Below are 25,506 nucleotides of genomic sequence, written 5' to 3'. Positions count from 1 at the left end.
ACTGCACTGAAATTACAGTACTGTAACGAATAAATGGTTTTTATGCCATGCTCTAGGGTATTATGAAAAAATTACGGAATTTTACTACGATTGCTAAATTTTATCATCTATTTTTTTATTTATATTATTTAATCATTATCATTTATTATAACACGATATTTTATAGTTAATTTTACCAAAATCATTACCAAAGTGCTTCGATTAAAATTACCGAGCTTCTTGATGTTTACATAGAAACAGAAGTGCGGTAAATTTTATCATATTCTGGTAATTTTGACCAAACTTTTTTTCTCACTTTACTCGGCGAGCAAAAATCTCCAACTAGCATCTTTCAACTTTTGACTATTTGCCCGTAGAACTTGTAAAAATACATAAATCTTTAGTAAGGTGTAGTAAAAGACCGATCTGGTATTAAAAATATTATTCTGTTTTAAAAGATTTTCATTTCATTATCTATTGCAATCCAATTAAATTATAACAGTTTACTAAACGGTTACCACCACGTATAATATTATTTAGTAATAAATATCTAAGAAAGGAAATATATACTGATTAATATATATATCACAAGTATAGCAAAAAAGAGCAAGAGGACCAAAGTATTTTACCTAATACTAGGCTCAGTTTCAACTATAATATAAATGAATATGTGTTCGAAATTAGAGTGAAAACATTATTTAAGCAACTAAAAAATAACCTTTAAATTTCTTTATTTAAGAAATATTACAAATGTTTTAAATGTACATACATTATGATTTTAATGAACAACAGAGATGATTTTTGATCTCCATACCATTAGTTGATATATTTTCAAATACCTATATCACCTGGAGTAAAAGAAAGAGAAATAAAAAATTTTAGAATTACAAGTAATACAATTTAAAAATGTAATTCTGTTAAACAATAATATTACTTACAAAGAAATGAAAGGTTAATAAAACAAAACATTATAAAAGCTAACTAATTTTATGGAGTTACTACGAAACAAAAATACATAAGTCTCAATTAAATTAATTGAAAATTTAAACTGAACTCCAACTAAACTAAAATTTAAACTCCACTTATTTTCACTTTAAAAAATGTTAATTGGTGAAATTAACAACATAAAATTAGCCATTAAACTTATATTTTAAGCTCTCGTATTATTAAGCTTAATTTTTTTTTCGTATTTTGAACAGATACTGATATAAGTAATTTGCTTATTTAAAGCTAAATGATTTTTAAAAAATTAAAATTAGAAAAATAAGCATTTATTTTCAATCCCTTAATTCATAAAGCAATCAATAATAACTCGAAGTTTCATTAACAATTAAAATATTTTATAAAATCATAGAAGGATATTAAACCCATAATACTATTGTAAATATTTTCAATATAATATTATATCCTCTTTGATTATTAAGTTTCTCACGTGTGGGAAGAAAAATTAACTGTTGTATACTTATGAAAATTGAATATGCATTGAATTACAAAGCATAAAAATGTGTAAAATGGTAATTTCAAATTAGCAATTTGTAAATACTTGAGATATTATGAAATGTTGGTATTTTGTTTTATGCACAACTTAAAACAAATGCCAAAAATGAAATATAAAGCAATGATGCTAACATGTGGGTTTTTTAGTTGAAATGCACAAAAAATTCTTTTAAAATAATTACATCAAATGCGATGACTAAAATGGTGTTTAATTTTATGTAATTGCATAAGTTAAGATATGAGACACTCACTTAACTTTATGTTTAAATCCAAGCAAAATTACCACATTTGGTCTTTTTTCACCTTAAATCACTCAAACGACATTGAAATATCTTAGGATGTTAAAAGAAGAAATTCTTTATATTCAAGGGACCTTGGCACTCCAAATTTATGTACTAGTCAAAATCGTCATTATGACAAAAAAATCATTCTGTAAAAGTAATTAAAGCAATATTTACGGTATTCCTTTAAAAAAACAGGCAATTTATATGTAGGAAATTGTAAAAAAACTTCTTGAGACTGTTATAAAAAAAGATATCAAATATATTTTTGAGGAATCATACTTTTAATGAAAATGTGATAGTGATTTCAGTTGGTTTCAAATCAGGCTCGAACTTGTGTAACCATCTTTGCATCATTCTTATTAGTAAAATTTACAACTTTTGAAATTTCAATTTCAAATTAATGAGCGAATAAGCTATTTGAATAACTCACAAAAATTTTCAATTCCTTAAAATACCAGTTTCGTAAAATGCATAAACAGAAATTGTTTGCAATGTTTTGTAAAGAAAATATGACCCTTTACAAAAGCGATTGCCTTTCTCACAAATCATTTAATTTATACTTTAATCGCTTAATACTTTTTGAAATTTTACTCATGAACTACATTAGTTATAATCATAAAAATTTAAGTGGTTTCAGCAATAACAAATTATGCCTAAATGAAACTCCAAAAGCTGTAGTTCTTTATCATCATCAAGATATTTAAACTTTAAATTATTTTGGACTGTTCATACGTAGTAAAAATATCTACTATGAATACTGTAGATCCATCAGTAGAAAACTATTAATGCCATAGTCCAGCTTATATCAATGTATTATTCTATAACCACTCATATGCTTAATTATAGAGCAATATTTTTATATGTATAATAAAAAAGACTAAAAAATACATTTGCGTTGTTTTTGCTCATTCTGATGCTTAAAACTTACGATTCCTGAAAATTAATAACCTGTTGAAAAGAAAATTCAGAAATTTAAAGTAAATAATAATCAATAAACTTAAAATTCGAACTTTTGGAAGCGGTCAATTAGTTTTAACATAACTAACAATTAATTGATAAGTACGATATAGGTAAGAAAATAGATGAAAATATTTTATTATTTTTGATTAGAGAAAACGAAACATCAAAGAAAAAAGGCTAAAAAAACTCAATTTTTTAAACAAAAAAAACGCAAATAATACTCTTTTTAAATTATTAAAAGTTAGAATAAATTAATGTAACAGTTGCCTAAACTAAAGCATACACTAGGAGCATTATGCAATCCCACTACATGGAGCTCAGTATAATTTTTTTAAAACATTATATTTAAAATTGATAACCACTTTAGCTTCACTAAAGTTTTTACATCTGCATTTTTGTACTCTTTATGACTCATTAAATATTTCAAATTTGCATACGTGGAATTTTTATTGGAACTTTATGTTTCAATAAATAATCGAGGTAAACTTCTTTAACCATTATTGCTCATAAAAAAGAATCAGTTGTCAATAACCTGCATTTAATTTTATGGGATATTAAGATGAAATAAAAATAACTCAATAAGAAAAAATCATAAAATAAGATTGAAACATAAACAGACTAATCAGCTACAGGTCTTGTTGTTCACTCTACTGGTCAAAAAGTTAACTCAAAAGTTTAAATACTAAAATAGTTTAAACTAAAATAGTTTAAACTAAAATAGTTTAAACTTGAATAGTTTGTAAACTGAAATAGCTTAAATATGTATAAATTATAATTCAATTTCATGTGTCTGAAACAGGTTACACAAATATATATTTTATTGGTCTATTACTTTATTGGTTTATTTCTCTATTTCCTATTTAAAAAATATTCCCAGCTTCTATGTTAAACGAATTAAACCAAACATGAAAGAATTCGCATGCTAATTTATAGATCTAACTCTTTCAATTTAATCTATACACTAACTATAATCGAAAGCTTAAAAGATCTAAAATTGCAATTTCGCTTATAATATAATATGCTTGTTATCTTTATCTTATAATATAAAAGATAAAGATATCACAATAAAGCATAAAGAAACAGAAAATTCTAATATTTATCAATATATATAAATCTTTAAAAATTATGATTGAAGAAAAGAATTATAACATTAAAACTGATCATTATAAAAGAATTATGTTACATATTTATATTACACACGCATATACACACTTTTAACATAACTATATATATATATATATTTATGTTAGAGTGTAAAAGTTATGTTAGTGTATATATATATATATATATATATATATATATATATATATATATATATATATATATATATATATATATATATATATATATATATATATATATATATATATATATATATATATATATATATATATATATATATATATATATATATATATATATATAAAATTTGAAAAGATATTTCTTTCACTGGTTTGCAATAAAATACTGGATACTGCGATAAAAATTAAGTCACCTTAAGTTTTTAGGGAATTTTTCCAAAAACAAGAAGATTGAAATTATTAAACTCTCTGTAAATATTTTCGCTGTAATTTATATTTGTAATTTCACATACACTTAGAAACATTTCTCCTGTAATATTGAATTTCAATATTTAGGGCTACTAAATTGCATAATTTGTTTATCTCTATTTTTCAATAAGAATCTATCTCATTCAATAAGAATCTATCCATCTAAGTGTATCATGTTTTGATCTTTTTATCTTCCAGTTTAAGATGGTATATGTCAGTAAAATATGTACAGTGGTTGATACTTTACAAGAAAAAAATTTTTATTGTAGGCATTTAATATGTTCACAGGTTAAATTATTATTTAAGTCTAAATATTTGAAATCATTTAGCTTTCGTAAAATATTAAGACTATTTCTATTACCAGTGCTGATTTAGTGATATTGTTGCTTTTCCAAAATAGTAAATTATAAATAATTTACCAAATAATTTCTGATATTTTTTTTAAGTTTCCAAAGAATTATCACTCAACAGAAAACATTAGAAACTTTAACTAAAATAATATTTTATGACAGCTGCAATTATCGTAAGGAAGTTTAATAATAAAATTAAATATATCTTTACATAATGAAAAGAACATCGTGAAAATGCTTTTTAGTTCATTAAAAAAATATTCTTTAGAGAGTATAAAATATAAAAATACCTTAGACTGAATCAAAATAGATTCAACTCTGATAACCTTGAATTCTGCAATAAAAGCAGCCGAAAAAAGTCTGTCTGGTTATTTCTCTTAAAAGGATGCTTCCGTATTTTCTTGGTTTCATATGCCTTGGTAGCTACAAAACAGCCAAGGTGTGCAAACATTAGTAAAAGATATGAAAAATTTAGACAATCATGTGTAATATAAAACAAGTGAACATTTATGTTAAACACTCCATTCCCACTATCAATTTCATAAAAATTTGAGAAAGAATGATGAAGAAAGACGTCTGTTTTTGAATTTATCTATCTGCACTCTCTTTATAATGTGTGTGTATATATATATATATATATATATATATATATATATATATATATATATACATATATATATATATATATATATATATATATATATATATATATATATATATATATATATATATATATATATATATATATATATATATATATATATATATATTATGCTTTTGAAGGGAATATTTCTCCTAAACAGAAGTAAGGATTTTTAATGCAAATACATAAGATTAAACAGACATATTTCAAAATAAAAACAACAATTACATTAAGAAACTAACCTAAAACAAACACAATCGTACAAGATTTGTCGCCTTTTTAAACTGAAGCTTTATCAATTTAATGACCAAGTATACCTTTATGTAAAAACAATATATAATACTATGATATTAATACTTAAACTATAAATTAAGTGACTAAATCCAACTCTGAAATCATTGTTATTATGATTATTATTAACTAATTAATACTGCATGACATTTGACAAGATATAAGGTGTCACATTATTTTATTTATTTCTTATCAATTGAACCATGAAAAAAATTAGGCTTACTAAACCAGTATTTCTTATCACCAAAATTAGAATTTACTTTTTATTTACATATTTTTACCTATCATTGTGATTTTAAATGTGTAAATTAAATACACGTGAAAAATGCTGATAAAAAAGCACCCATAAAATTTGTCTAAATAATTTAATTGTCTAAATAAACCATAGAGTTTTTTTTATGTGGATAGAGATTAAGAATATCAAGTTAAGGATAACTATTATAATTATTTAATGTCTATATTGTTTATTTAATGTCTTCCAATTATTCTTAAAAATGCCCTTAAAAGCGCAGCTTTTTGTATCTAAGAATTAATACACACTCAACCCATATCATAAATGTGTTAAATGTTTCAGAAATACTTAGATTTTAATAAATTCCAGTGAGAGAAGTCGTGTAATTGCTTATTTTATTGTAACTAACAAAAATAAAACAATACAGATTCATACTAACAGTATATCTCAATGTTCATATACTAATATATAATAATTAAATAAAAACATCGCGAGATAATTACTAACACAAGTTTACTGTTATCATGCACGAAATTGTTTGAAATGGTCAAAGAAAAAGAAATTATGCTTATTTTAATGAATCGTAGCATTTCAAATCAATTATTTTTTAAAAGCTATAATTTTTCAGTAAACATAAAAATATGAAAAATATAATAAAATAATGATTTTCGCACAAGTATACTGTCATGTAAAATAGAAGATTGAGATTTCGAAATCAAGAAATTTTTTTAACTAATTTCAAAAGTTTCCCTGATCAGCAACTGCACTTAACATACTAAAAATTTTATGGGTACAAAATAAAATAAGCTGAAAAATGTCTATCGGCTTTTCACAATTTGCAGTAATAATGATGCATAGTATGATATTTTAATTTGTAAGTCATCTTTTTAATAAATTAATAGTAAAATTCCCATTGATAAATTTAAATAAATCATTTTATATTTTCCCTTTGTTATAGAACAAATTGCATTAAAAACAACGGGCATAGATGTTTAAATAAAATTTAGATAATGGTAAGTTTTTTTTTAAATTTTAGAAAAAAAATACTGAGAAAAAAAGTATGGTCAAAACTACCTGTATATGGTGAAATTTATCGTATTTCTGGAAATATGGTTGAAACAAAAAGCACAGTAGCTTTTACAGCAGCACTTGGGTAATGATTTTGGTAAAGTTAACAATAAAATTTGCTTTTATAATACTGATAAAATTTGATAAATGTGGTAAAGTTTAGTAATTTTATCATGATATCTAAGTCATGCATAAAATCATTTAATTTACCTTTCAACCTGTATTTACCTGTATTTTTTTCTAAATGTGTTTAGAACCAGAATTGTCATTACAATACAATGAGATAATTTTAATTTTTTTTTGTCCGTAAAGCATGTTGCATTATAATATTTTCGAATAGAACCTTTTACTTGCAAATATCACGGAATAATTATATGTTTTGTGATGTCTAGAACGACTTTAAACTGTATTTACCAAACAACTTGATAATTCTAAAAATATATGAAATACTATACACGTTTACCCACCCCTGAAATTTAAAACATTAAGATATTTATTTTTCAAAACAAAAGCATTTATACAAACAGTTTAGAAACTACGACATGCATACTACGACATTTTGAAAATATGTATGAAAAAAAATTTTTTTTTATTCATTTGGAGGGAAGCACCTTTATTTAGACACATTAAAAATAAGAAAAACATATTAATATATATATATATATATATATATATATATATATATATATATATATATATATATATATATATATATATATATATATATATATATATATATATATATATATATATATATATACATATATATATATATATATATATATATATATATATATATATATATATATATATATATATATATATATATATATATATATATATATATATATATATATATATATATATATATATATATATATATATATATATATATATATATATTATGAACCATTTACAAGTTGTTGTGTTCAATATTTTTGGAGCCACTCAATATTTAAGTCCTTGAAAAATAACAAAATTAAGTTATAATAATAAATAACACTGTCAACAATAATAATAAAAAGGAATAAAAATAATAATAAATTATAATATTAATAAAGTAAGAAAGGAAAAAAATATAGATATTCAAATAAATAAAAAAGACAAGAATAATTTCTGTTCATTAGATCTTTCTTTTAACTATAATTATCTTACAAATATATCAGATCTTTTATTAATAACAACAAGTTATATAAATATAACATTTAATTACAAGCATAAGCTGAAGAAAAAATTTAAAAGCATTAAATCCGACTTTGCGAATGTGAATTTATCACATTTACAACTGAGGTTTATTTTGCTATTTTTAAAATGCATTATTTTTAATTAATTAAAAAGTTTGCGAAATATAAAAGCGTAAGAAACTGAGAAGTAGGGCCAAAGAATGAACATAACTAACTTCTATTAAAAGATATGCAAATTTTTTTTATCCTTGCAGATCAAAATACAAAGCTTATTCAATTTTGAATTTTTTATGCTGTTAAAAAAAGTAAATTTTACTATTAACATTTATCTAAGTAAAAAAAATGGCTGTAGATGTTAATCCTAATTTTTGTCAAAGAAAAGAAAATCAGGAAAAAAATTTCAGTTTTTTTTTTTTTTTATATCAAACAGCTTTCGAAATTAGTAATATTTATAAAAATAGAGAGTCTAAAATAAATAAATAAAAAAACTTTTAGTTTATTCTTCCCTTCTTACTAAAATGCAATTATTAATATAAAAAATTACAAATTTTCAAATTTTATTTTTGCAAGTACTTACTTATAATTATTGTTTATTATTATTATTGGTAAAATTACCTTTATTTAAGAAAAAGACAAATAATAATTTAAATTAATGTGTGCGACAAAAAGTCAAAACCGCTTAAAAGTCAATACTGCTTCCATTTTATTTTAATACTTTCTCATGCCAATAATCTCCCGCATTACTTTTTTCATACAAAGATTTACTACCTTCCTATTTTTTTTTTTTTTTTACAGAGAGAGAAAGCATAAGAAAAAAATATTTCCAAGCAATATATATATATATATATATATATATATATATTGTTTTTCTAATATAGGTTAGTTTATACTATTTTAGATCCACGATAAGAAAAAATCAATAAATATGAATGGAAAAAAAATTTGATTTACCAGCAAATATCTATGAAGCAAATGCGAAGCCAAAAAAAAAAAAAAAAGAAGAAGCTATGAAATGAGTTACAATCTTTATTTAAAACTACTCACTCCTGAATAACAAGTTGAAGTATCCCTTTTCTTTTTCTTTAAAATATATCAAAATAAACCTGATATCAAGCAACATTAAAACTCGTGTTTAGATCAATTTAATGAAATAAGAAAGTTCGAACCATCGCGTAGAACGCAAGAAAACGCATTGAAAGTACTTCAACTGTGCGTTAAATAAGAAAATAAAGAATAATATGATTTGAAATGAAGACCTATTTAAAACCAGTTTGAGTAACGAAACTACAATGGAATAAAAACAGGTTCTTAATCTCCATCATCTCATCAACAATTTATAGATTTTGATCCAGTTGTTACAATTCGATAATATTTTTTGAATATATTATTGAGAAAGAAAACTCTTGGTTGAGCTAAGAACATCAGAAAATACGCTCATGATTAGTGTAGTTTTTCCATATATCTTTTATAAATTGTATCTCCTTTACACAATTGTGGCATTATAGTATTTACAATTCATTATTAAACCACTTTTTTTTTCTCACTGAGGCATATCATACACAGTTATAAATCTATATAATTAAAGTTTTTTAATAAAATATTGAGACAATTGAGAGTTTTCATAAGAAAATTTCAAGGTCAACATATTTTTTCAAGAAAATAAAAAAAATTACTTTTTTTTATTTCGTATAGCATTCTGTAAAAGAAAAATATAAATAAATGGGTTCATCATAAATATTCCCCTTTTTAGCAGTATAAATTATCTAAACTCTAATTGCATAAATCTTTCAGATATTAAAGAAATCAAAAGCAACCGGCTCAAAAAAAATTTTTTTAATGGAGGTAATCTAATGAAAACGAAATGAAACTAATTTTAAAAAAATTTATAAAAATTAAAAAATGTACCTAGCACAAAAAATTAGATTATTTTTAAATTCCATTTAAATCTTAGCCTCTATACATTAAAAATTCGAAATTACTTGCAAAAAAATTTTAAAAAAACAAAAATAAAGTATAAATAAAAGTATTTTTTTAGCATTCGTGTAACAACAGCAATGGAAAATATTTTTTAAATACCTGCGTGAACTTTGTCTGCGTAAACTGCGTAAAATGTTTTTGTCACTAAAAAGAAAGAAGAAAAAACTAAAAATCATCGTATAAAAAAAATTTTAATTATTTGTATTTACAAAAAAGAAAAAAGAAAAAAAAAACATTTATCAAAATAAGAATATAAACGCGAAAGCTCAAGCATAACTTATACTCTAAGGTCGTCACGTAAAATTCTGATTATTCCTTAACTGAAAAAGAAAACCTCTAAAAATTACTAATAAAAAAAAATAATACAAATTTTACATTTTTGCATAAATCAAATCACAAATGTTTATAAGAAGCCCTACATACAACTATCGTGTATGCAAATTTTCTTCAAGCGCTATTAATTACAAAATCTCCCTTCAAGAAAAGGGGACTTAGATCCTTAATTATATTTACCTTTTTATACACACGAACTAGTGCTGGCGGCAAAAATCTTTTCTTGGCGAACTTTGGCGCTTGGCGAGAAGAGGGGTAGTATAGGTGGGAGTGGTGGTAATAGATCGATGCGAAAGAAAGAGTTTGCTCTCATGAGAAGTTGTATTATCGACCGCCGTGTAGCGGATGCCTGGTTTTTTGTGTTTTGTTCCTTTTTTCTTCTTTTAAAAAGCCTCTCCTCTTTTTCCACTTGCTGAGGACGCCATCTTGGATGAGCAACGAGTTTCGTTTGGACTGTGATCAAAGGGTTAAGTGGAGGAAGATTGCGTTGTTGTTGATGCCGCCCTAGTTTTCTGATGTTTCTGCGCAACTGGCTAGTGGATGTTTTTAGAAGACCGATGAAGGTATGAAAAAAACAAAGGAAAAATCATCATCACACAAAATAAATTTAGAAAATATTTAAACTAAATATGTAGCTAGTGATTTATTTTTGGGAAATATGAAAAATAATAGTTATTTCTCCTTTTTTTTTCGTATTGACTAATCTCCCAGTTGTAGAATTTTTTGATATTAAATCTCATAGCATTTTTATATATTTTTTTTTTCTTCATAAGCAGAAGAAGTATTTTTATAAATATTGATTTTACATCATTTTTTTCTAGGCACTGTCATAAACGCATAAAGACATTTATAGCAGATAATATTCAAAATAAATACTTTTTTTTTTTATTCTTACAAATAACTAAAATAAGATATTTACGTTCAAGTTTTTCAATTAGATAATTAATTAAAGAATTTGTATTTAATTTTTTTATTTTTTTTGATTTAAAGAGGCATTTTGTAAAAATAACTACTTAAAAAATATACTTTTTTATTAAATTTATAAAAAAAATATTCTTTTTTATCAAATTTAAAAAAGATACTGATCAAACTTTTGCAATACTTAAATCAGAACAAAACATAAACTAAATATAGACAGCTAAATAAATTTGAATAACTTTTTTTTTGGAATTTATAAAATTTTTAAAATTTCAAACTATTTTTCATACAAATTAAAATTTTATACGAAAACAAAATTGAAATAAATTATGAAAACCATATTAAATAGTATAGTATTTTTAAGTAGATCACTCTCGCGTGAATATAAAAATAGTTAATTTTTTCATTCTTTTTCATTTTCTTTCTAACCATTCTTCATTAATAATATTGAAGGTTCTCGCAAAACATTTCCACAATATTTTTTGGGAGAGTCTTAGATAACAACAAAAAGGACTAATATAAAATTAAAATAAGTTATAAAAATTATTATTATTAAAATAAAATGTAGCAAAATTATTGCAGAATAAATGCTTCTTCCAACAGAATATTTTTTTTAAACCATTCATATTAATAACATTTCAATTTTTATAAAATCTAAATTGGAACTTTTGTTTGAGTATTTAATAACAACAAATGTAGAAAAAAATCGAATAACGTCTTTATGAGTCATATCGTATGATTCGATTCATCTAAAGGGGAAAAAAAGAGAAGACAGCTTTATAATGATTTCGTTACTGCACTCAGCTGTTAACACATAACTGTTTTCTTCAAGCTGCGTCTGATACAACAGCAGGATACAACAGCAGACGGAAGAAAATCACTCGGGTAAATTTTTAATAATAATTGCACATCGCTTTTGCATATTATTTTGCATTTTAAAGCACATTTTAAAAATAATTCGATGCATATTTCCTTTTAACATAGAAAACAATTGCTTCATTTTAACTTTTTTTTGCGTAAATCATGTTACCTAATATCGTATACATATATAAATGCTCCTAACAATTCAGAACATATGGCGCATCTATTAGTAAGTCAATATAAATCTATTATATTTATGCATATATTTATGCATATGTTACTCCTTCCCCCCCCCCATTAGTAAAGCGTGACGTTGCAAGTTTTAATTTAAACTTTCGATAATAAGTACAAAATTCGTTTGTTTTTAGAAAGGAACGCTCTTACAGTAATGAGAAAATTTATCTTGCTTTAAAAAATGCGTAACTTGAATATTGTTTGAGAAACGGATTATTAAAACTCTTATTTTCGGAAATACAGCATAAAGAACGTTGCTATCAGCTTCGATTTAGAGGTAATAATTCTAAAAAAAATAACTATGGCAGAAAAAAATGAGAAACGAGGATGCAAAAAGATATTTAAAGTAAAATGTTTTTTGATAATAATTACTTCAGTTATTGTAGTCTGATTTCCTCACTAAAACTAAACAAAACTTTAACTGAAAATTTAAATTTTACTAAACCTTTTAGAATTTCAATTGAATACAAAATCCCTCTAATAGAAAATAGTTAAAACCAAAATCCCTTTTTATTAAAGTATTACAATAGACCAAAAGTATTCTTTAAATAATCGCCCACAAGCAATGAACTATTAAAACTAATCGTTTCTCAAAATTTTATGAAGTCCTAAAGTTTGATACAAAACTAGACCTAAAAGTTAAACCAATTAAAATTTTGGGGATTTTAGAATATTTACTTTAAGTTTCATGTTTAAAATAGGGTAAAATATTATAGTATGTAAAAATGTTTAAAATAACAAAATGTTTAAAATATTATAGTATTCTAAACTTTGATTTTCTTTTGCATGAAATCTGTTTGACAATCGCTATCATCGTTATTAACTAAAATTTAAGTTAAATGAACTTGAACTTTACTAACTACACTTAAGTTAACTATCAGATATTTTAAAAGTCAGAAAAAAGGTCATCACCTATAACACAATTTTATATATTTGTAATACACAAAAAAAAAAATTAACGCTTTGATCTGCGTATTTAAAATGGATATTCTCAGCAAGTCCATTTCACACTTGCAAATTTTTTAAAACGCATTAATTTTTTAAGCCCTATTTACAGTTGTTTTGAAAAAAATCAATGAAAATAAATATTTATAAGTACTTACTTCAATAATTTTATGTCCTTAAAATTTTAAAAAATTATTTCAATAAAATATATATAGGGTGTTGAAAGAACTTAATATTTGAAATAGCAAACAAACAATTATATTAGATGAAACTATCTTTTCAAGAATAAAATTTTTTCACGTGATTGTGTTATTTTAACACAACGTTTTCTACGTTATTTAACATAGCGAAAAAAAAGCTGTGTTATCAGTAGCTATGTTATTTAACACAACAAAAAATTATTTAACATAGCGAAAATTATTTTGTTATGTAAAATTCTGTTATTTGCGGATGTTTTTTGTAATAATTGGTTTTTATATAAATAATAAGTTTCACAACTTTTTGGAATCATTTCATTTAAGTATCTTGAGATGGTTAAAAGAACTTAACACTTGAAATTAATAAGTAACAAGTGTATTATAGATAGTTATCTCATCAAGTAAAAAACATTTCAACACTATGTTATTTTAAAGCAGCATTTCTCCTGCCAAAAATATGTATTATGAATCTTAACACAATATAGCATTCTACAATGTGGAGTTTTTTTAATAATAATTAATTTTTAAGTAATAATTAATTTTTAGAAAGTATTTAGACTTAATTCTTTGAAAAGTAATAAGAAACTTTCTTTTATACTTAATATTTCGGACAGGAAAATCAATTATTACTTTGTTAACATAATTTTTTGAGTTCTACGAATATTTTTTACTTGCGTAAATAACAGAGATTTTTAGTTTAACAAATTTCTGTAAATTTAAGTTAAATTATACTTATTTTATTAAGGAAGTTAAGTTAGCATTTCATTCATTTTTTGCAAATTAAACCATTTTGCAATAAAATATTTAAATAACTTAAAAATTAACTCACTCTTTTAAAGTATTAATTCGACTTGTTTTTAATCAGTACTGTTCTAATTTAAAATACGAAAAAAAAAAGGTTTGGTACCACGTGAATTATTGCAGAAGCTAAGACCCAACATTCGTAAGTATTTGTTATATAAGGAAGGACATAAATACTGGCGCCAATATGCATTCGCTAAATATTATAATAAATTCCTATAATTTTATTTTCTCCCTTTAAGCTACAATTGTTCATATACAGATTTGAATTGTTGCTCATGCTGTCAAGAAATTTTGAATATAAAATCGACTAAGAAGCAAACGAAAAAGAAAAAAAACTGTCAAAAATTAGCAAAATTGCCATGTAAATCATTTAAAAAAAATTTAAAAACATTTAAGAAAATAAAAACCATGAACATTGTTAAATTGAATTACAAAACAATTTGTCTGTCGGTTCATTATGTAACTAAAAATTATAAAGTTGAAACATTTTAAGGAAATTTTAAAATTTAAACGTTCAAGTTTCTAAATATAGAATTTTTTTTATCCACTCTGATATTTCTTCGTAAAAAACGCAGTCGCAATTCATAATATAAGCAATATGTACTAAAATTAATCAAACTAAACTTTAATAAACTGTTTTACTTTTATTTACACTAGTTCTTCAAAACTATACCAGTTAATTTTATAATTTACTCTCATGTGACAATTTACCGGCTTCAATTTGTGTAGTTTCTGGAAGAAGAAAAAAAGCATTTTAAAAGGTTTTATCACTTCTTAAATTACTTTAAATTTTTAGAAAGTGTTTATATTTCTGCTCATCTGTAAAATGCTTAAAAGGGAATTAATTTTGTACAGTATCATTAAAAAAAATAATTCATTCTTACTTTTATAAGCAAAAAACTATTTGTAGTAATCACAAAGAAACTGATAAATGTTGTTTATTTATCTGTTTCAGTTAGTAGTTTTGGTTGATTCGAAATTACTACTTTTTTACTGTCATGGAAAAATTATTAAAAAGCTTAGCATTTTATTATTTAACATTTCATTAGTTAAGTTAATTGAAAAAAATTGTGTTTTTAGACAAAAAAAATCCCATAATAATGAATAATTATTAAATATAAAATTCTGAGGCGCGAAAATTTTATCTCCATATACGATCTGAAATAGTAGTTTTAAAAATATCCTGATTGTTTATATTTTAGAAACTACCCTCTCATTCTTAATATTTTTTTTAAAATAAAATATCAAAATTGTGTACGTGGTGCTCCCTATCGTCTACTTCCGGCATCCAGGAAGTTACAATTTACCCCGTTTCAAGGCACCTAGAGGGTAATGACTTTAAAAAAAATTCCCAACTTTGATAACAGAAACGCTAACATTTCTTTTCCATTATAACTTTCGAAATAATAAATTTTTGCAACTCAAAATAAAATGCGTATTAAATATTTCTGTAAAAATAAAAAATAAATGGTTTTTGCCAAATTAAATTCCATTGCAAGTGGAGAAAAAATTAGTATTATAAATATAAATTAATATCAATTCCTTCAAATTGCATTCTTTAAATATATTTATTATGTAATAAAAATATGCGCCATGTAAGCACAAACAAGTAACTTATGCAATATCCTAAAATTTTACTTTGGCATTTCAAGATAAATAAAAAAATTTATAAACAACGAAAAAAATTTTTAGGTATATATCAAGAAATAATGTCGGGACATGCTTAGAATTTACTACTTAAAAGAAATATTAATTTTGAAAAAAAATCTATATATAAAAGCATGAATCGTGTGTCTTTTATATTAAAAATTAGAAGCAAGTTTGTTGCAATTTTAAGGAAACGCAAAAAGTTCATGAAGTCAATGTTGATGACAATTTATAATTTGTATTTACATTCAAATTATAAACTTATACTTTTTAATAAAGTCAATGTGATTAAAATTATTAACTTAATTTACAACGTGCAAAATTTAAGAATATTAAAATTTACATAAATAAATGTTTACGACTCCACTGCCCCCTACCTACTTCCTGCTTTGAAACAGTTGTATTTCACCCCGTTTTAAGACACTCCTAAAGGGTAATGACATTTAGGAAAATGTAAATAATACTTTTTTACATTTACATAAAAGATTGTATTTGATACCATTGATAACATAATTACAGATAAGACTGTATTTGGTAAAATAAAGTAATTACATTATTAAGATTCAATTATATTTTTTAACAGGAGAAAGAAGCATTAATATATATTTTTAACATTAAAAAGAAATTTAAAAAAACACCAAATTAATAAAAAAAATAAAAGCTTTTGATTAAAAAGCTCATGTGAAACAAAAATAGTAAAATCACTCAGAAAAAAACAGGATTTAATTAATTATTTTTTTAGTTTAATAACACTTAAACTGTACATTTAGAACTTTAACACGTGCAAACTAAATACATGCACATGAACATTTTTAGACATGGAACATTTTTAGAAAGCAAAATAAATAATTTGCACCCATCAGAAAAAATCTTTTATCTCAGTACTTTGGATTTGAAGTTGAAAAATAAATTATTAAAATATAACAACTAAAAACATTTAACTAGTGATAGTTTTAAAGCCAAAAATAACTGAACAAGAGATTTATAAAAAAAGTTTTTTGTACAGTTCTTTTACTATCATAACCAGCATGACAAATTATTCATAATATGCACTTTCAAAACAATTCTCCTTGAACTTATGTTTCAAAATTTATAAAAATATGCAGTGGCATGCAAAAGTTTTAGGCCAGTATATTATTTTCTTTGAAATTGAATACAATAAAAAAATAAAATGAAAATATATTGTCTCTCAAAACAGCTTTATGTTTTTAATACAATGCAATATTTATATGCATCTTTTAAATGATTAATGTTTTTTTTAAGGTATTATGTATAAACAGCCATAGACTGTGATAATTTATAAAAGTATATAAATACTGGACTGGGTCACTGCACATACAACTTCTATATTTAAACAAGAATTAGTCACCTATAGAGAAACTATTTAACACTGCTTCAAAGTCCCGCCAAAACAATTAACGTTGTACCGAATTTTTACACACTTGCATATTTAAAATGAAATAAGCAATTTTAAACTTTTAAACATTATCAAACAATAACGCGAAAGGAGTAATCTAACTCCTTTAATCCAAAAGCAGATAATTTAAGGAAATAATTAGATAGGGAAGGAGTGCGGTAATCCACCACAGAAGGAGTTATTTTCACCTCTGATAATTTTCGTAACCAAAGAATTGTCGGAATTTATTTAAGAGAAAGATTATTCTTCAAGGTATTATCTCTATATTCTCAATTATCGCCTCAAGCTTCTTAGATGAGAGAGAAAAAGGAGTACTTACAGATATGAGATGATGGAAGAGAACTGGAGAATTTCTTGGGGCGCAATGACTCCAGATGCGATTGGGGGTTTCAACAGGTGAGCCATTTCCGACATCACTTAAAGGGAAAGGGTGTAGACAAATTTTTTTAAACGTTGAACCCTTTGGTTGGGCTAGTTCGTTGAACTATTCTATGCACTTACTGCGGAAGAATTACCTTACATAAAACTGCTGTTAAAAAATGCAGGGAAATGCTTTTACACTTCGATCATTCACCCAAGTTGCTTCGATATTTTGGATTTCATTCCAATGTTTGGTGGGAACTTTGAGGAAATTTTAAGGAGTCAAGAAACTTCGCTTTTAGACAGAAAGTTTATTTTTAAAAGTTCGTATTTAAATTAAATCTATGATTTCAAAATGATGTTGCTTTTGTATATGTTGTTAGAATTTTTGATTAAAAATGCATATTTATATGGTGTAAATATATTTATTCCAACTGTGAAAACGAGTGCAGAAATTTTTTTACGTAACTTTAAAGGAATTTCAAAAAGTTCAAGATAAGATAGATAAGATATTTTAGATAAGATAGTACGAAAATTTTATTAAGTTATGAGGAATTAAGGAACAAAAATTAAATAAATAAAATAAAATTACTCCCATTTTGAAGAATACTCAAGGAACTATGAATCTGTCAATGAAAATAAAGATAAAAATCTTTATGAGAAATTGAAAAAAAAACGAGCAAATTTTATTAACAGGAAAATATTTTGGTGCATAGTTGTCAGCATTTTTGGTGTTGAGTAAATTAAGTACATTTTTAAGTTCCGAACTTTAGCTATAGTACAAAAAACTACATAAATTTAAAAAAATAATAATTGAAAGAATTAGTGCGAATATGTTGTTAAAACATGCCTTTTTGAGAAGAAATGTTTTTGTAATGAGGCCATAAATCAATTCTAATGCGCATGGAGATATGAGTAAATAAACAAAGAAAAACTGAATAAATAATTAAGTAAAACTGTAACAGTGAAAATTAAATTAAAAAAATGGGACTACTTGCACTATAAAAAATTTTAATTTACCTCAACACCAAAAAGGCTGGCAACTGTACTCCAGATTTTTTGGCAGTGTACGCAATTTAATGAAATTTTATTGACTCAAAAAGGTTAATTAGGAGTATTTTAAAAAAAAGGAACTTTGTATAAAATTTTGAGGACATTTTAAAGTATCAAGAAATTACTATAATCAAGTGTCAAGAATAATCAAGATATTTACTAAAAAAACTTCGATGAAATTTTAAAAACATGCTGACTTTTTAAAGGAGTTTAAAGGAATTTTTTAAAGTCAAAAAGAGTCTTTTCATGCAAACTTCCTCTCATAAGGGTTGCTTTTGAATGAGACATATAGATATTTAAAATTTAGTTACATATAAAATTAATGTAAGTATTTGTGACTTTAAAAGTATTAGTGGCCATAAACATGTCAGAAGAAAAAATAATATGCATTAAAGCTATCTGTTCAAAGTATATGCAATACGTTTTCCACAGAACTTTAATGGAATTTTAATAAGTATTAAAAGCTTAAGAACTGTCCATTGAAACTAGAAAATATTTTAGAAAATAAGAGAATGAAACAATGAATTTTAAGAACCTCGCCTGTAAATATGTGAGAAGCATGATTTTAAAATATTGTTATCATTCGTTGTTTAAAAGCAGAATATGAATAAATAAATCATAAAGGAAAGATATTTATAAAATTTTTGAAATTTCAATGCATAAGCCGATTAAAAAGAGTTTTTTTAAATCTTTTAGGAATGCAATGTAAGAATCTTAGTATCGGTCATGCTTTCGCCAAAGAGTTTGAGGACATGGGTTTGATACTGAGTTCTTTGTATAAACAGCAGTCTAGTGTTATAAAAGTAATGACATAAGATTACCAACACCAAGGCCACTTACTAAGCTCATTTTCCGTCTATTTTTAGCATAAATTGTTTGTATTAGAATGGGGCGAAAATAAACGGCCAAAATTAGTACCATTAATGTAAATAATACTATTTTAAATTTACAGTTCTGAACTAAATAAAATTATATCGTTTGGATATTATTGTTGATAGCTTAGATTAGCATGTTTTTGTATATTTTATGTGTGTACTATTAGCCAATAAGCACAATATTTAGAAGCCTTTCATGATAATTAAAGAAGCATTTCCTTTTCCACACAGTTAAGGAGATTTAATTTAACTAATTTTTTAACATACTTTAAATAAATAATATATATATATATATATATATATATATATATATATATATATATATATATATATATATAGAGAGAGAGAGAGAGAGAGAGAGAGAGAGAGAGAGAGAGGAACAATTCAAAAAGTAATAATTTAAAATGTAAAAAGCTATCAATTATTTGTTTACATTTAATAATTAAAAAATACAATAAAGGAATTTAAAATAAAACATTAAATAGATGAAAGATAATTTCCCTCTACTAATTATAATTTTTTACCAAAATATATCATGCGAGAAATTGGTATTTTGTGTTTCCTTTTAATAATTTTATTACATTTCATTTTTTTTTACTAATTTTATTTATTATAACTCGTTACCATTCTTTTCATTGAATTATTTTTTCTGGAATCTGCTGATTACGTGAATTTCAAGTTTCGAAGATTATTATTTCCAATTATTTAATAATGAATTTTGTGGATCTTAGAGAATTAAGATTTGGATGTTTAAATAATCAGAGTTACTATGATCATCATATATAATATTTTACCGCGTTGGATTAAATTTTTAAAAAAAAGGTTTTTCCAAACAGATTTTTTAAAACTCAAGGACATAATTAAGTGTAAGTTATGTTCGCATTGACGCTTTACTCATTTTAAATTAGAAATCATATTTTACTTTTTTCTATATTTATCGTCCAAAAATTGAAGCTTTTTCCAATTATGTCACCAAAATTACCTTCACGCTCTTAAAATTTAAGTCAAACTTATAATTAAAACAATGTAAAAAATACTTTAAGTAATAAAATTTAGTTATATTATCGTTAATTTAAAGCGCAACTGATAACTTAAAATTTCTTTTCTAAGAATAATTTGAAATAATTGATGAAAATCACCATTAAAAACTAATTCCATGCATAAAATAATTGCATGCAAAAGCAAAATTTTGATTGAAATCGAAAATAAAGCTCAGTTTTATTACCACCAGTAAAGTTTTAATGAATTTTTGAGCATGGTTAAAAACTCAAAAATTTAACTTAAAAATACGTCGCAAATATATCATAAGAATTATATCTTTTATTGCCAGAGGAGTTAGATTTCATTTTACTGCTAAACCCCCTCCACAAATCTAGCGCAGTAGTTCTAGCATTTTTTCCCCATCTATTTTCTTAATAAGAACAGGCCTTCAAACAAACGAAATTAAATTAATAAATTTTAATAAGTTTTAGGAAAATCTATTACGCCCAAAAACACCCAATTGCGTTTTTATATTTTTATTTACTTATTACTTTTAACTAATGAAGAGCATATCTTCCAAACATCATGAAATATAAAGTTGACAACGTTTTCCTTTAATTAGTCATTGATTTCACGACAAAATCTCGTTTCTTTTGAGCACTTTCTGCAACACTCAAACAAATATTGCTTGGTGGAAAAAAAGATATGCGTTCGAGAAAATTAGCTATTTCTTTCTCATCTCCGGAAGAAAATCGACAAACTTTCAGTTACAACATTTCATTATCTTTCAATCAAAGAGAAGATAAATATTAAGTGGTTAAGAATTCCCTTGATAATGCATGAATAATATCATAGTGAGTTATTGGTTATTGTTTGCGAATTTTTTTTTTTATATTTTGAATGGTACGACGTGTCGTAACTAAGTTGGCAGAAACTATCTATGATTTGAAGAAAAAAAATTGTTTCATCTATGAACGTCGAATACTAGCGTGGGTTTTAATTATTTATGCAACTAAATAGTTTGATGTATTGAAAATTTCATTGAATTTTAGTTTTTTACTTTTTTACATTGGAAGGTAGAGGTTATCAAAATTACAAAAAAACCGAAAGGTTTATTCCTGCTTTGAATGATGCAACACGTCGTAACTAAGTTGACGGAAACTATTTCTGATTTTTAAAGAAAGTTTCCCCTATTTCAATACTAACGCATTTTTTTATCGATTATGTAAGTAATTAGTTAGACATAATGTAAGTGGAGGTACAACTAGTTAATAACACAAAAACAGATTGTTTTTTTTATTATTTTTTATTTTATTTTTATCATTATTATTATTATTATTATTTTGTATTTTGAGTGGTACAACACGTCGTATCCACGCTTGCACAAACTATCTTTGATTTAAAAAATGTTTCTCCTATGACTGTTCAAAATTAGCGAAGCCTACATTGGTTATACAGCTAAATAGTTTGACATATTGTAAATTTTATTGAATTTTAGTTGTTTTACTTTTTTATTCTGGAAGTTAGGGATTATCAAAAGCACCTGAAACTTGAATGTTTATTTGTGCTTTGAATAATAAACACGCTGCAACTATGTTTACCGAAACTATTTTTGATTTTAAAAAAATTTTCCCCTATGATCTTTCAATATTAGCATATGTTTTATTGATTATGTAACTAATTATTTTGACATATTTAAAATGGAATATGACTAGTTAAAAACACAAAAAAAGCAGAAATGTTTTTTTTTGTGTTTTGAACTGCACAACACGTCGTAACTACGTTGGCACAAACTATTTTTGATTTGAAAAAATGTTTCTCCAATGACAGTTCAAAATTAACAAAGGGCTTTATTTATTCTGTGACTAATTGGTTCAACGCATTGTATATTTTATAGAATTTTAGTTTTTTACTTCTTTATTCCGGAAGGTAGGAAGAAACCAAGATGTTTCATTGTGTTTTGAATGATGCAACATATCGTAACTTTGCTGACAAAACCTATTTTTGATATGAAATTTTTTTTGTCATGACCATTTATCAACCAACGTATGCTTTTAGTGATAATACAGCTATTTAGTTTAAAAAATAGCAAATTTTGAAAGGTATACAGAAAGGTTTTTTGTGCTTTGAATGGTTCAACATGTCTAACTACATTGTCACAAACTATCCTTGATATAAAAAATGATTCTCCTATGACCACATGGGCTTAATTTATAATTAATTAGTTTGACGTATTATGAATTTTATGAAATTGCAATATGTCAGATTATAATTAGCTTTTATTTCTTTATTTTAGAAAGTTAGGGGAGGTAAAAACACAACTGACAAATATTTTGTGTGTGTTTTGAATGGTAAAATGCTTCTTAACTACGCTGACTAAAATTATCTTTAATTATAAACAAATATTCCTTTTATGACCGGTTAAAAACAGCTTGGAATTTTATTGATTATATATCTAATACAATTGACATATTTTAAATTTTAAATGCTTTCAGTTTTTAACTTTTTTTTTTGAAAGTAAGATCTTAAAGCACATATATTTTTACTGCATTAATTATATGAAGCTATGTTTATCTGAAGAATTTATTCTCAATTTTTGCTGTTTTGCAATTTTACTTTTTTAATTTTAAACTATTTTTTTCCTTGTAAATCCCTGAAACTACCCACTGAGAAAAAATATTTCAACTTTGAACTACCTCCTGTAAATTTGTTGCAACCATAATAATGTGGTAAGACGTACCAGATTTCCGTTTAAAACAAATCACAATATCATATGTTCAAATGTCAAAATCAATATTTTAACTCATTTTTTAAATAAAAATATTTTATTTTACTCCCAAGCCTTCGAAATTTAAGCATGTCCTATATACAGTTGCACTGTAAAAAGAGATTCTCTAAAAGTGAGCAAAAATGTGTCGAAATAGCTTCAAAACCAATATAGTTGAATTTGAAAACCCCATGCATTCAATATTGAAACAGCATAGACTTATCTTTAAGCAAAATGTATAGTGATGCACAGGGAGAAACGTGTGAGAGAGATGCTCGTTGGCTGCCGGCTGGATTCTAACCAAGGACCTTCGAATTCGTAGTAGGATGATCTAACCACCATAGTAATACAATCCAGTGCAAGGGAGATTTAAGAAGCTTTATATAGTGACCTCCGCAACGGTGCATCATGACATACATTCCATTCGCTTAAAAGTTTTTAAGATATAACGAAATAAGCAAAAGAATGAAATTAGAAGATCTCCTGACTAAGCTATTGGGACAATATTCTCCAAATTGCAACTCTTTGTACCATTAAAATTGGGAATTCGCATATCATGATGTGACAGTGTGGTGGCAACTAAATTAAGTAAAGAGTCTAACTATGGAGCATTCTTCTACGATCCCGAAAATCCTTAGTACCATAATAAAGTATAATTCTGTAGCGAGAGTTAAAAAATAAAATTAATATTATTTGGTCTACATCGCAGAAAATTAGATATTTCTTGTTTATTGTGAAGAAAATAGGACAAACTTTAACTTACCACATCTAATAGTCTTTAGGCTGTAGATAAAATAAATATAAAATGGTTAAGATGATGCACAAAGGATATCTCAGAAATAAATGGCAGAAAGTAACCTCTGATAAAAAAAATATTTTCAAGTGGAACATTTAATAATAGACTGTATTTAGATTGAGTATCTGGTTAATTATTTTATCATATTTTATTTCGTAATATGAGAGTATGATATTTGATAAGTGCATTCCCCCTCAACCCCAATATATTTCCAACATTCAAAGCTACAGCATAATAAGATTATACTTTTAAAGAAAAATTTCTCAAAATCCCATTTTTATAAATATCAGCCATAAATTCGAAATATTTTTGAATTTATTTACCACTACTTTAAAAAAAAAAAAGCTTATAACAATTGGACTATAGCCCGAAACAGATTCTTCAATATTAATTGTAAATTTCAAATTTTTTGAATGTATATTTTATCTTTTTGTTCTTCGGACTATAGCCCGAAATAGATTCTTTAATATGAATTATAAATTTCAAGTTTTTTGAATGTATATTTTACCTTTGTTCAAATCGCTATATAAATTTTATGTAAATTTTAGCTTGTTTTTAGCTTTGCAGTATGGTTATTTAATTGAGAAAGTAGATTTAGCCGATTTCCAAAATATGAATTGAAATGAATTTCCATCGTATTTCTTTTTTTTTATAAACTGTACATATAATTAATCTTTTTGACCAAGAATTAAATGCAATTAATAATATCTAGCATTATCATTTGCTGATTTAAAAAAATAACGATCATGTGACTTAAATTAGGGGAAGCAAAGAAATCCATTAAATGCTGTTGACAAAACGCTATATAATAGCTTAAACTGAAACACATTTTTTACTTTAAAAAGTTCAAGAAAATAAGTAAATCAAAACTAAAACTTACTTATATATCAAAGATGGTATATATGTACTGGGCGTAAAAAGCTTACTTTTTATACTTTTGAAGGGCGAAAAACTTACTTTTTAATAACTTTTGATATAGTTATCGGATTTTCACATAATTTATGCGAGGTTTAATCGTAAATTTGTTAATCAGTTTGTGCAGACGATATGTAAAAGTACAAAATCAGACAAAAAAAAATAAAAAATTAAGAAAACGTACTTTCTCTGAATGATATAAAAATTTGATATAACATCCGTTGCTACGTATTAAGAATTAGAAAAGACCTATCAAATGTTCTTTTTTCTTTTTAATTATTTTTACCTTAGACGGCTTCCAGACGCATAACATACGGAAGGAAAGTATTAGTATGAAACATTGTTTCAGTACGTAATCCAGGTGCAGCTGAACTGTCAGACAAAAAAT

General features: G+C 24.5%; 1 protein-coding gene and 1 long non-coding RNA gene across 16 annotated transcripts in view; one reads left to right on the top strand and one right to left on the bottom strand.

Annotated features, from left to right (window-relative positions):
- The window catches only part of LOC107450919 (uncharacterized), a 653,937-nt gene that overhangs the window by 355,968 nt on the left and 272,463 nt on the right, over positions 1 to 25,506 (top strand). For 3 of the 12 annotated variants that reach the window (XM_087155161.1, XM_087155159.1, XM_087155149.1), the window contains exon 1: positions 10,771 to 10,911. The exons of the other annotated variants lie outside the window; for them this stretch is intronic. The gene's annotated coding sequence lies outside the window, so the exon portion shown is untranslated. Of the gene's footprint in view, positions 1 to 10,770; positions 10,912 to 25,506 lie in introns of those variants that run through there. 12 annotated transcript variants of the gene reach the window in all.
- On the bottom strand, positions 694 to 25,419 carry LOC107450920 (uncharacterized). Of its 4 annotated transcripts, none has more exons than XR_015430477.1 (5): positions 25,405 to 25,419; positions 24,171 to 24,190; positions 10,529 to 10,881; positions 4,911 to 5,043; positions 694 to 827 (listed from the first exon to the last, which is right to left on the bottom strand). It is a non-coding gene; the product is annotated as an uncharacterized LOC107450920 (long non-coding RNA). The 4 variants fall into 4 exon arrangements; XR_015430476.1 differs by having other exon boundaries at positions 25,303 to 25,406; XR_015430474.1 differs by lacking the exon at positions 25,405 to 25,419 and adding an exon at positions 25,084 to 25,353.

Source organism: Parasteatoda tepidariorum, chromosome 11, assembly GCF_982258835.1.
Source record: "Parasteatoda tepidariorum strain Cologne lab strain chromosome 11, Ptep-v5.0, whole genome shotgun sequence".
Taxonomy (NCBI): domain Eukaryota; kingdom Metazoa; phylum Arthropoda; class Arachnida; order Araneae; family Theridiidae; genus Parasteatoda; species Parasteatoda tepidariorum.
This window is presented reverse-complemented; position numbering and strand designations above follow the sequence as displayed.